At 43.4% G+C, this 12,668-nt stretch overlaps 1 protein-coding gene across 4 annotated transcripts in view; it reads left to right on the forward strand.

Annotated features, from left to right (window-relative positions):
- Nucleotides 1–12,668, forward strand: part of Adgrf1 (adhesion G protein-coupled receptor F1) — an 87,922-nt gene that overhangs the window by 23,425 nt on the left and 51,829 nt on the right. Inside the window, exon 1 of one of the 4 annotated variants that reach the window (XM_031348222.1) lies at nucleotides 2,065–2,523. The exons of the other annotated variants lie outside the window; for them this stretch is intronic. The gene's annotated coding sequence lies outside the window, so the exon portion shown is untranslated. Of the gene's footprint in view, nucleotides 1–2,064; nucleotides 2,524–12,668 lie in introns of those variants that run through there. 4 annotated transcript variants of the gene reach the window in all.

Raw genomic sequence — 12,668 nt, forward strand, 5'->3', positions numbered from 1 at the left:
TTTTTTTGGGCATAGAATCAAGCTGCCTTCTGCCCATGTCCTGAGAACTTGTATGCAGAAAAATTAAAATGTAATGGGCCAATTTCTCTGGCTAAAGAAATTCCAAGACCGCATAATGTTGACTCAATGGCATGGTTATTATTGGTACGTTTATGCAGGTCTGTAATTTATTAAAAAGTGAATGGGGCAGAAAGAAACACAAAATGTGCTATTTGGAGAAAAAAAGAGCACTGGGAAACAATGTTGCAGGCAAGACATGTGCTGGAAGAAAGGCTGTAATGGGGACACCATTAAGGAAAGGCCTTCAGATACATTGTAAGAAAGGGAAGGTTGTCCTGGAGTAAGATCTTACCCAGCTAAGTTTCCATCTTGTGGTATTTGGGGAGCCTAAGTTGTTTTCTGATCTTAGGAAGCAATTGAATAATGTCACTGCTGCTACCATGATCCAAGCGGGCAGGTCCGTCCCAAGCTGGCATCTGATCTTGCCAGTGTCATTTAGGTAGAACTAGTTTTAGAGCTGTGTCAGAAGACAGAGTTAAAGGCTCATGGACTTGTCCTCTGCGGTTTCAGAGGTCTACAAAGACCAGGAACTGTGTGTCAGAAGGACCCCTTTATGAAGGCCCTAGGCAGAGGGCCTGGTAGGCCATTGTGTCAATGTGTGGAAGTGAAGCCTGGGTTTCATTAGAGACCCCTAGACGCTTGAGATGCTACAGTCCTGAGTTATCTTTCAGGGAGACCTGCATACAGAGAGTAGAACCAGCCCAAGCGGCAGATGTGTGTTGTGGACAGCAAAGCTGGTGTAGCTATCTAAGTCTGGACACAGAACTACAGAATTTGGATGTTGTCTTTCTGAGTCTTAGAATTCTTCTCTATGCTCCCCACTCTCTGTCTCTCTGTCTCTCTGTCTCTCTGTCTCTCTGTCTCTCTGTCTCTCTGTCTCTGTCTCTGTCTCTGTCTCTGTCTCTCTGTCTCTCTGTCTCTCTCTCTCTCTCTCTCTCTCTCTCTCTCTGGAATGGTTTGGTATATTCTGTGCTATTAGAAGTATGTAATTTACTTTTTTATTTCACAGGGGGTCATAATTAAGAGATTGCCACGAATCTCAGAAGTGACTTTGGACTTTTAAGCAGTGTGGAGACTGCTAAAGACCATGGGGACTTTTGAAGCTGGGTTAGATGCATTTTGCATTATGATATGGCTATAGGCCAATGGGGCCCAGGAGATTGAATGTAATGGTTTCAATGAGAAATGTCCCCATAGACTCAGACATTTGAATACTTGGTCTCTGTTAGCGGTTCCTCTAGGCTCTGCCCAAAAGTTAACCTATCAATAGCTTGCCTTGCTATAAAAGGACTATTTGTGCTCCCCCCGCACCCCCCTGTTTTCTACTCCTGATCCCACCCACTGTTTCCAGCTGGCCCCTTCCCTTCTTTCTCTCTCCTCTCTCTTTCCATCCCTCTCTGACACTTTACCACACTCCGTTCCCATGCCCCAAATAAACTTCATTTCATACAGAACTTTGTATGCCTGGTACCTGGGGGCAGCAATGGAGATACCTCAGCATGGGCCCTCTAAGGCACCCCCTTCCGCCGCATCTACAAAGCATATCAGTCTCCAGCTGGTGATGCTGTTTGAAGATGGGAAAATTATATCACTGGTCCAAGATTTACATCTGTCTTGCTCCCCTTGCCTTATGTTTGTAGTTGATCATAGGATCTCTGTCTCCCGCTCCTGCCATCATGCCTGTCTCCTGCTGGTGTGTCTCCTGCCATGACGACTTTATCTTCCCGGAAGCACAAGCCCAAATAAACTCCTTCCTGACATATCCTTTGGTATTGGTGTTCTATCTCAGCCACAGCAAAGTAACAGACACAGTCAGCGAACACATAGCAATTGTGTGTTTTCTTCTAATGTATTCACAGATTATATTTTGTGTTGAAAACTTGAATCTAGATAAAATGAATTTGGATGTATATTGTGAGGGAGGAATGAACATTTATTCCATACCTGACTGGCAAAGAGGATACTTTTATGGGTTGAGACATGGCAGGCTGTGAAACTTACATTGCAGTGAATGTTTTTGTGCTTTTGAGTTTTGTATCCCGATTACCTAGAAACATGCCAAAATTCACCGGAAGAAGCAAACTATTGGCTGTTATGAAAGAGCCCTAGGAAGTGCATTTCTGCATAGCTGCACTGTATGGGAATACGGATCTTTCAGTTTTCTAAAAGAATGGGAAATTTGGGTTTTCATGTGAAATCCCACGACGCTTAGGCATCGGCAGCTAATTCCAAGTTATAAAAGCACTGCACGATCCAAGCAAAACACATCTGCAGGCCAGATGAGGCCCGCGGGGTGCCAGCTTGAGGTCTGTGGGTTAGACATTTCTTCCTCCTACCTGCTAGGATTCATCTCTGTGCCGCTTCCACGGCCTTCCCTGGTATAAGGACGTCAGCCCTCATCACTGTGGATGTTAACTGATTGTTGTTGCTGGCCCAGTTTTCCACCGCTGAAGGTCCTTGAAGGTAGTAATTGCAGATTATGTTTTTTTTGTTTGTTCGTTTGTTTTGTTGTTTTAATCCAGGACTTGTGTTGTATCATGTGTTGTTACCTAGTAACGTTTAACATGAGTGTGTGTTGGTAAAATAAACGGATGAACGAGCAAAGTGTGCTGCAAACGGACTACCTGTCGCCCCACAGAGTAGACAGGACAACCCTAGCTCTCGGTTCCATTGGTGAACTGCAAGCCTGCCCTCAGATCCACACACCCATTCGGTACTGGCAGGGCTACGCCCCAGATGATGTCGTCTGCTGCAGTGTAAATACTCGCCACTAGATGGCGCCCTTAGCTTAATTTTAGACATTCTGAAGTTTGGCGGTCATGCTCAGGCTACCACATCTTAATCTTAGCACACCTTCACATACATGCAGTCACGGGTATACATGCATATCACACACACACGCACAGGCAAAATGAGAGAGGAAATGATTCATTTACTCTGTAGTTCCTTTCTTCCCAGCTCTATCTGCCACATGTAAACCCTTCACATTTTTAAATTTAATTTAATTTTATTTTATTTTTGATTTTTCGAGACAGGGTTTCTCTGTGTAGCCCTGGCTGTCCTGGAACTTACTCTGTAGACCAGGCTGGCCTCGAACTCAGAAATCCGCCTGCCTCTGCCTCCCAAGTGCTACCCTTCACATTCTTAACAAAGCAGTAGATGGGCACCTTGCCTAGCTCTGCCAAATTTACCCAGGACCTTGGATTAGGAACTCTTGAAGTTCACGTGTTGAATGAAATGGCAAAGGGAGTCTATGAGCTGTGCATGTCTTTCTGGCTTATCATGAAGGGTTCATGGTAACACCCCTACCTCCTGAGCACCTGTGTTTACATCCATCTTTTCCGTGGCTCGTCAGCAGGGCCGGATGTTTCTGCTTGTGCTACTTGTTTGTCTTTGGGAAACAGGTTATAGTAGTATACAGGTTCACAGACTGGACTTTCCAGTCTGGCTGCATTGGCTTCCTGGTGTCTCATTTCCTCAATAGCACCGCGCCTCAACTTCCTCATCTGTAAAATGGGATCAATAGTGGGAGCTGCTACCGAGAGTTCAAAAGTCATGGAGACTGCTCAGAATCATATTTGGTATCTACTAGGCTTTCAGTAAGTCTCGGTGGCTAAGTGTATGACATAACCCCTCTCCGTGTTGCTCGTCTCAGTCAGCTCCCACCTTTGCAATTGGCAAGCTTGTCTCTGGGGTGGTAGGGGTTCCCACAGTTTTGTGACCTCACTTTATATATATTATATTCTCTTGCCCTTACCTCCTGAATGCTGGGATCATAAGCATGTACCACCACCGTGGTCCTCAGTATCTTTGGTCTTATGTTCAATAGCGATACCATTGAGTGATAATACCCTGTCCCCCCAGAAAGCATGCATCCCAAGTCACTCTGACAAAGGCTTAAGCCGGTGCTTCTCAACCTTCCTAAGGCTGCAGCCTTTTAATACAACTCCTCACCTTTTGGTGACCCCCAACCACAAAATTATTTCCTTGCTACTTCATAACCGCAATTTTCCTACTGGAAATATCTGATATGCAGGCTATCTGGTATGTGACCTCTGTGGAGGCTGTGACCCACAGTTGAGAAATACTGGCTTAAGGCTTGTCCTGAAATCTGCTGGTCGTTTCCCCCCCCCAGCTAACCCTGCTTCCAGCCATGAGTGGTCAGAGCCGGGTGTAAGTCTTCCCGAGCCATCAACAAAGCATCCTCATGGGAATTCAAGGACTGTCTTGTTTTATGCTACTCTAAGAAGTCCTGAAATCCTGAGCTAGTCAATTTTCTTATTGTTTTGACAAAATACCCAAAGATAAGCGATTGACGAGAGGAAGGGGAGAGATGCTTACCAGTTCACAGCACTGGCTGCTCTTGCAAAGAATCTGGGTTCCGTTCCCAGCACCCAGTAGGGGCTCACAACCTTCTGCAACTCCAGCTCCAAGTAACCTATCGCCCTCTGCTGGCCACCTCCAGCACTGCACACATATAGTATACTTACATACAGGCAAACACTCATACACGTAAAATTAAAATAAATACATATTTAAAAACTACACACAAAAATAATTACAACAGTGTAAAAAGGCTTTATTGATTTATTTACTTTGAGATACGCTCTCCTGTATTCCAGGCAGATATCAAATTTACTGCTATGGTGTAGATGACCTTGAGCTTCTAAGCCTCCAAGTGCTGAGATCACCGGGTGTATTGCCACACCCTCGTTAGCTCTGGTCTTTCACAATTAGACTGACTACACAAATCAGCAGTTGAAGCTAGTGCGGCTTGGAGCTGCTCCTCCTCCTAGATCTTTCTTTTGAGTCTCCTGTATTTGTAGAATGAGAATCTATGAAGCGTAGAGCACACCAATACGTGCTTAGCTTGCTTTTTGAACATAGCTGAACACTTACCGCCTGCTTCACAAAGTGTGTTGATTTAGGCCCTCAGCAAGGCTTCCTCCATAGCTTAGCCTAGCTTTGAACTCACAATGGTGAGACCTAGGGCAGTCACATGGCCAAACCCACACCCTTCCTTCTGCCCCTTCCTTCGTGGTATCTTTGTTATGCCCCACAATCTAACCAGGAAGTACTGAGGAATCCAGCTTCACGTGTTCACGGCTTTTATGAGGAAACCAGAAGGAGTAAATAAATAGCTTACGAGTGGGTCATTAGTTTCAAAAATGCACCTTATTTCTGAAATAGTCTAAATACTGGGATTATAAACCATCCAGTAGGTTTAGTGGTTCAGATCATATCCTCCTTTCCTGATCCCAAACCAATGCAGGCATGAGAGTCTCCAAAGACCATCGCTTGTCTCCTAGAATCCTACCACGTGCTTTTGTTCTAAGATATGGTAGGGCCTTCATTGGTGCTGAGAGCCATACACTTGCCCCTAAGAACTCTGGGCACAACACAATAAAGGTGAATGAGGGACCTTCCCTCTGAACTCCTAGTGATTTACATCTAGCTCCTTGTGAACCGACCATTCTGTCTGACCTTCTATTGCTTCATGGTCTCCCTCCATGACTACTGTCTTACTTCACAGCCACGGTCCAGCCCAAATAACCTGGAAGTTTTTCAGTCCCATTTCATTTACTTCCATTTGTACATTTTCCTGTTTCACAGGGTCTTCATATGTACCTCTGGCTGGCTTGGAACTCAGTATGTAGCTGTCCTCTCAGGTGTACAATCCCCCTGCCTCAGCCTCCTGAGTGTTGAGATTACAGTGTATCTCCTCACACCTGGACAGCCCAATTTTATGAGCATCCTGCAATGAAGCTGTCATTGACTAAGGCACTTCTACGAGCAGCATGCTTTAATATAGCAATAGCAAAAGAAACGCCTGCTGTAATCAACCCTAGACTGCTGGGTATGGAACTGGATATGTTTTTAGACATTCTCAGCCATTTGCACTGAGTGGGACTTTGGAGCCTCTGACAACTGGTTGGTTTGGAGAGGCAGAACTCTGAAGTGAGAGAATAGGGCGAGAATGAAACTAACTCCATTCAGTTCTAAGTTTTCTTTCCCCATGACTGGTGGGCAAACAAGGGGACCATGCTCAACACCCTCAAATAATAGAAGTTTTCAGATGGGCTCCATTTCCCTGCTAAGTTTCCTATTGTGTCAGATCTGCACTGACTGGAGAAGGGTTATGATATATATTGAGCAGTCCAGCTGTGTAGAAAACTAGAGCCGAGTTAAGAACATGCCTCGAGACCCCGATGGCTTTGATGAGAGATTAAGTAGACTCTCATGTTGGAAGTACACCCTGAGCACAGGGCTATTTCCCCTGAAACTCACTGCTCCTAGGCTAATGCTCTCCCTTCTAAGGCAGAGGCCTCCTTTGCTCAGAAAGGACGACAGTATGCCCCAATAGACAAACCTTTCCCTTCTGTTCACAGGGCCTAGGCAGTTCTGTGCTGAGAATGAAGTTTTGGGTTTTTAAAACATAATAATCACCCTGATTATCATTTGCATGGTTTTGATATTACCTTCTAAATGTTCCCTTATTTATTTATCTATATATCTATTTATCTATCTATTTATTTATTTTTGAGGTAAGGTCTCTCACTGTATAGCACAGGAAAACCCAGAACTCACCGTATACCCAAGGAGGAGGACCTCAAACTTCTGATCCTCCTGCCTCTATTTCCTAAGTGTGAAGATTACAGATGTGCACCACCATGGTTTATGTGGTACTGGGAACAGAATCAGTACAGAGTCAGTACATATGTGTGTGTGTATGTGTGTGAATATGTATATATGTGTATATATGTATATGTATGTGTATGTATGTGTATGTATGTGTATGTATGTATGTATATGTATGTATATATGTATATGTATGTGTATGTATATGTGTGTATATATGTATATGTATGTGTATGTATATGTGTGTATATATGTATATGTATGTGTATGTATGTATATGTATGTGTATGTATATGTATGTGTATGTATATGTGTGTATATATGTATATGTATGTGTATGTATAGGTGTGTATATATGTATATGTATATGTATGTATATGTGTATATATGTGTATGTATGTGTGTGTATGTATGTGTATATATGTATATGTATGTGTATGTATGTGTATATATGTATATGTATGTGTATGTATGTGTATGTATGTATGTGTATGTGTATGTATGTATGCATGCATGCATGGGTGGGTTCTCACTCTGTAGTCTAGGGCTTCAGATGGTCTTGAACTCAAAGCAATCCTCCTGCCTCAGCATCTCACATGCTGAGAGTATAGGCATTAGCTAACATACCCTCTAACATTTCTACTTCATGGTTCTTTATTTTTACCCAACACTATGCTGTTCTTGCATTCATACTGTAAAGCAGCTCGAGCCATTTGTACACTCTACATGCTTAAAGGAAGCAAAATAAAATGAGGAAGTTCACTGAATTCAGGGAAATACGTTCCTCTTTGAGAAGTATCTTGGTTTTTTTTTTTGCCTCCAGATAGTTATCTGTGTAATTTAAATGTGGCTGTTCACGTCTATAGTTATGTTGACTGTAAAGCAATTCAGCAATTCAGTGAGACAGCTTGCTCATCGATGAGAGCCAACCCTTCTGTCTTTAAGCTGGATGACACCTTAGATAGAACTTGATTGCTATTAACTGTCATTCACCTTCAGCACATTCCTGCCATCCTGTTAGCTGCTGTCCAGTCCACGTTTTTTTCCACAAGGAGGTCTGTGGGTCCTTTACTCAGGAAAGCAGCATGGTGGTGCTTTCAGCTTTGGGTGAGACCGTTGCAAAAGAAAAGATCTTATCTATGCTCGCACAGAACTCACCTGCTTCTCCTCTGTGCACTTCCACAGGGAGGGCTGCATTTCTTCAGCTTTATGAGGTGTGACCCCTGAATGTCCAGATAGGTTGGACAGGAGTGCCCAAGGGAATGGTGTTTTGCAGGGTCCTGATCTGCATGCCCAAGAGCATATGTGCCCCCTTTGTAGTCAATCTCAGCCTCGAATCTCTGGTGGCAGAAGCGGGAAGTCTTTGGTCTCTGGACTGCCTGTCTTACTAGCTCTGCTGTTGGGAGGGAGGGAGAGCAGGAAAGTCTGTTGGCTTTCCCTCTGCAAGGGGTGTGTCCCAGTGCTTGCCAGCAGAGGCAACCTGGCCTGAGCTGGTGATATATAAGTGGACCTGTGGCTGCCAGTCCTGTCCTGGGTCACCACTGTCCCTTGGCATCTCCCAACGGTGCCAGTGGTTGGGGAGCCCTGGAGAAAGGCTCGGCTGTGCTGTGAAGACAGGAGTCCCAGGTAAGCTAACAGCTGTTGTGTGATTCCTTAGGACCCAAGCTCTGTTGGTTACACTGTATTTTATTCTATGGGGAATATTCTAATTTCAACATCTCATTTCCTGAAAAGATAAACAAGGAAAGGAGTTGTTGAAGCAACTATTAGAAACAACAGGGCTCTGTGTTTCCCAACTGTGTAACTTGAGATTTTTCTTGGTCTCAAATGCTAGATTTTCAAATGAAAGGCAAGGGTTCTCTCCAGGACAGGGTAGGCCCACTGCTATGGACCTGAGAAGTTTGGCTTGCTAGAATACAACAGCTTCAACGGGGAGCCTGTTAAAAATAAGGTTTTTTTTTGTTGTTGTTTTTTATTTCTCAAGCTCATGCTTGAGAAGATTAAACTGGATTTTATTTATTAGGTTGGTTTGTTCCAGACAGGTCTCATGTCGTCCAGGCTGGTACCAAACTCAGCAATGCAACCCAGGTTGGCTTTGACTTTGAACCTCTTATCCTCCTGCCTCCTCCAAGTTCTGGGATCACAAGTCTGTGCTACCTTAAGTGTCTGATACAAGTAAATTTATTTCCACTGTAATTTATTGAATGAGTCTATTGAAACCTTGCACAAACCAGTATAAATCTGAAAGTTTTCTCCCAATTGAGCACCTTCAGTGACTCTCAGAAAAACAACTGGCCTTTCCAGTGGTTTCCCCCTTATTTCTTCTCCAAGTAAAGATGACCCATCACTCTTTACCCCATAGGCCTAGAAAAATTCATTTTATTTTCCATAAAAATCTTCACTTATAACTGAACATGGTGGCACAGCCTGGAATCCCAGCCCTTGGGAGGTAGAGGCGGAAGGATCAGGCGTTCAAGATCAGTCTCAGCTTTACAAAGAGTTGGAAGCCAGCCTGAGCTACGCGAGATCCGGTCTCAACCACAACAGTGAGGGATCCACTTATATGAACTTTGTCTCATCCCTCATGGCAGAGACACAAGCGTAGAAAGCTACTGAAGGAGGTATAAACAGAAGGTCAAGGCACTGGCCAAGAGGCTCAGCAGATAAAGTGAGATGGCTTGGATATATGATGCAAGTTGGATTCCTCTATAAGGTTGTCCTCTGACCTCCACACATCTACATGGCATTCACATGCCCCTTGCATCATACAGTTACAGGTAAAGACACATGATTGACAATGATGATGATGATGGTGGTGGTGGTGGTGATGATGATGATGATGATGAAATAATAATAACAGTAGTGAATGGACAGGTCAAGGTGGGAGGGAATTTGGGGAAGTGGCCTTGGCTTTTCCATGGCAATTTCCATTAAGATAAACTTGGAACAGAGTCAGTACAGACCCACACTCACATACACACATACATACATCACATACACTTACATACATACACATACATACCCACATGAAATGCATACTCATACACACACACTCGCACACACTCACACACTGACACACATTCATATATATACATCACATACATTTACAGACACACACATACTCACACACACACCACATATACTTACATGCGTGCATACACACATAACATATACACACACTCACACAATACACATACTCATACATACACTCACACACACTGACACCACACACACTCACATACATGCACCACATACATATACTTACATAATACATACATATATACATACACACACACACACATACAGATACAGAAGGGATTACAGAAAACAGCAAACACCCATACAAATACATTCTACAATCAGTCAGGACACTAATCTAGTAAAGTACTTTGTTAAATTCTTTCTAATTTTATTATAAAATCTCTGCTAATCACCCAACCGTAACCGAAATTAAAACCTGTCTCTCTGACAAAGGTGGCCAGGCAAGGAATGAAGGCTTGAATAAGTTGCTTGGCTTTTCTTGTAAGAGGCGAGGCTTGCTTTATGAGTCACTAACCATGGGGACTAAGATTGAAGGCAGGAGGATGTCTGCATGCTGAGCCCTGTAAACTCGTTGTGTACACTCGAATCACTCACAAAACTAGTGTGATATTTTGCTGGAAGACTTATATGTCTTACTTCTTCCAGAAGGCAGTAGATGTCTTAAAAACAGTGTCAGCAGAGACTTCCCTTGCTAGGTTCCACAATGGTATGTGTGTGCATGTGTGCATGTGTTCATGTGTGCATACTATTATCTGTCTCCTGCTCTCCTTTACACCTTAATTCGAACACTGGAGATACACTTTCAGGCAAGAGAAATAAATGCATATGTTCATTTAAGCCAGAATACATGCAAATGGTATGTATGTATGTATGTATGTATGTATGTATGTATGTATGTATCTATCTATCTATCTATCTATCTATCATCTGCCTGTCTGTCTGTCTGTCTACCTATCCATCTATGTATCTATTTTTGAGAAAGGGTCTCTCTATGCGGCCCAGGCTGGACTTAAACTCAACAGTCTTCTGCCTCTGCCTCCTAAGTATTGAGATTATAGATATCAATCCCAACTACGTGCCTACCAGTAACTGATGTAAGCTTTTTAGTTGTAAACAGGAAGAAATAGAATTATCAGAAGGATACAGGGTATCTAAGGTCATGGTAGCAGAAGGTATGTGTATCACAAGGTAAAGAATTCAGACAGTAGAAGGGTGGCACCTGCAGGACAAATGTCAACCCATTCACATTTTTACTTAAAGCCACGCCTCGTAAAACCATGTACTGCGGGAACCACCCCATATATTTGCAAGGACAGCTCGCATAGCATCCTTAACTTCCTTAACTTCACGGGGCTTTACCTACAGCTATGAAGAGGAAACTGTCCCAAATGTCTTAGGCTCTTGCATAGACCGTCTCCCTAGAGAAGCAGGCATTACATGGTGTGAAGGCCATAGTTCTTTATGGGGTAGATATATCATCTTCATGGCTGTGAAAATTATTTTGAAACATGGTAGGTTAGAGCAAAAGGTCCACACCATTATGGCCTCATGCATACTCTTGGCCATGCCCAATCTGGCTGAGACTCTGTGACTAGCACATTCCCCAGGTGGGAAGAGAGAACCTCATCCCATAGCCTCCCCCAGACACCCAGATAATATACCAGATGCTCCTGTTCTTTATTTTATTATTTTTATTTTATGTGTGAGGATGTTTTGCCTGCCTGTATGCAAGTATACCGTGTATATGCCTAAGGGCATCAGGTGACCTGCAACTGGAGTTTCAGACGGTTGTGAGCCACTCTATGGGTCTTGAGTATGAAGCCTGAGTCCTTTGCAAGAGCAGCAAGTGCTTTTAAATCTTGGTCCATCTTCGACCCCCCTACAGATTCCTACTCAACGGGGGATAGAAGAACAGGCTCTATCACTTTCAGAGTGAAAAGTTGGAGGGATTAATATTAGAGGTAGAAAATAGACCGGGAGAGGCTGCTCAGTCAGCAAAGTGTATATCCTGTGAGCAAGCATGCAGACCTGAGTTCTATCCCCTGGACCCATGAAAACATACTGAGCATGGCAGCCCAACTTATTCTAGGAAGATCTTTGGGGCTCACAAGCCAGTCAGCCTAGCCCACTTTGTCACAGTAAAGCTAGACAGCACTTGAGAAAATACCATCTAAGGTTGACCTCTGACCTCCATATGTAGATGCACATGTACACACACAGACAGACCCCACATATACATACAAAACTACAATAAGAATGTTGTGTCGTCTAGTAAAGTTATCAATATAATAAATTCATCATATGTAGCGCCACGGTGAACGGAAGCGAGGTGAGCTCACAGTCCTAGGCTACAAACGAGTCTTGTTGTGAGGGTTATCAGGCCACCATGGTATCTGTCCTTGTGACCCAGGTCAGTTTTTCAGTCTCCAGAACCTCAGAGACTGGGGGGTCTTGTTTGCTTGTTGTTGTTGCTGTTGTTTTTGTTTGACATGGGCTTTAAAGCTTTTAACAAAATCTCCACATTGTTTGCTTCTTTCTCATGAAATGGACTATTTAAACTCTGCTCGCGGGACTTGCCTTACTGTTGAGGATTAGCACTGTCTATTATGAGTCGGTTTGTCTCAGTGGGGCAGTCCTGCCTGTACAGTGCTGGACGGAGAGAGCTTGTGTTGAGCAGATGATCTTTTTCCAATAAAACCTTTCACATTTGTGTTTGTTTGTGTGATGGCTTCTGCTCAACCTGGCCAAATTAATTCAATTAGTTCTTTCTTTCTTCCTTTCTTCCTTCCTTCCTTCCTTCCTTCCTTCATTCCTTTCTTTCTTTTTTTCTTTCTTTCTTTCTTTCTTTCTTTCTTTCTTTCTTTCTCTCTCTCTCTCTTTCTTCTTCTTCTTCTTCTTCTTCTTCTTCTTCTTCTTCTTCTTCTTCT

The sequence above is a fragment of the Mastomys coucha genome, unplaced genomic scaffold, assembly GCF_008632895.1.
Source record: "Mastomys coucha isolate ucsf_1 unplaced genomic scaffold, UCSF_Mcou_1 pScaffold3, whole genome shotgun sequence".
Lineage (NCBI taxonomy): Eukaryota > Metazoa > Chordata > Mammalia > Rodentia > Muridae > Mastomys > Mastomys coucha.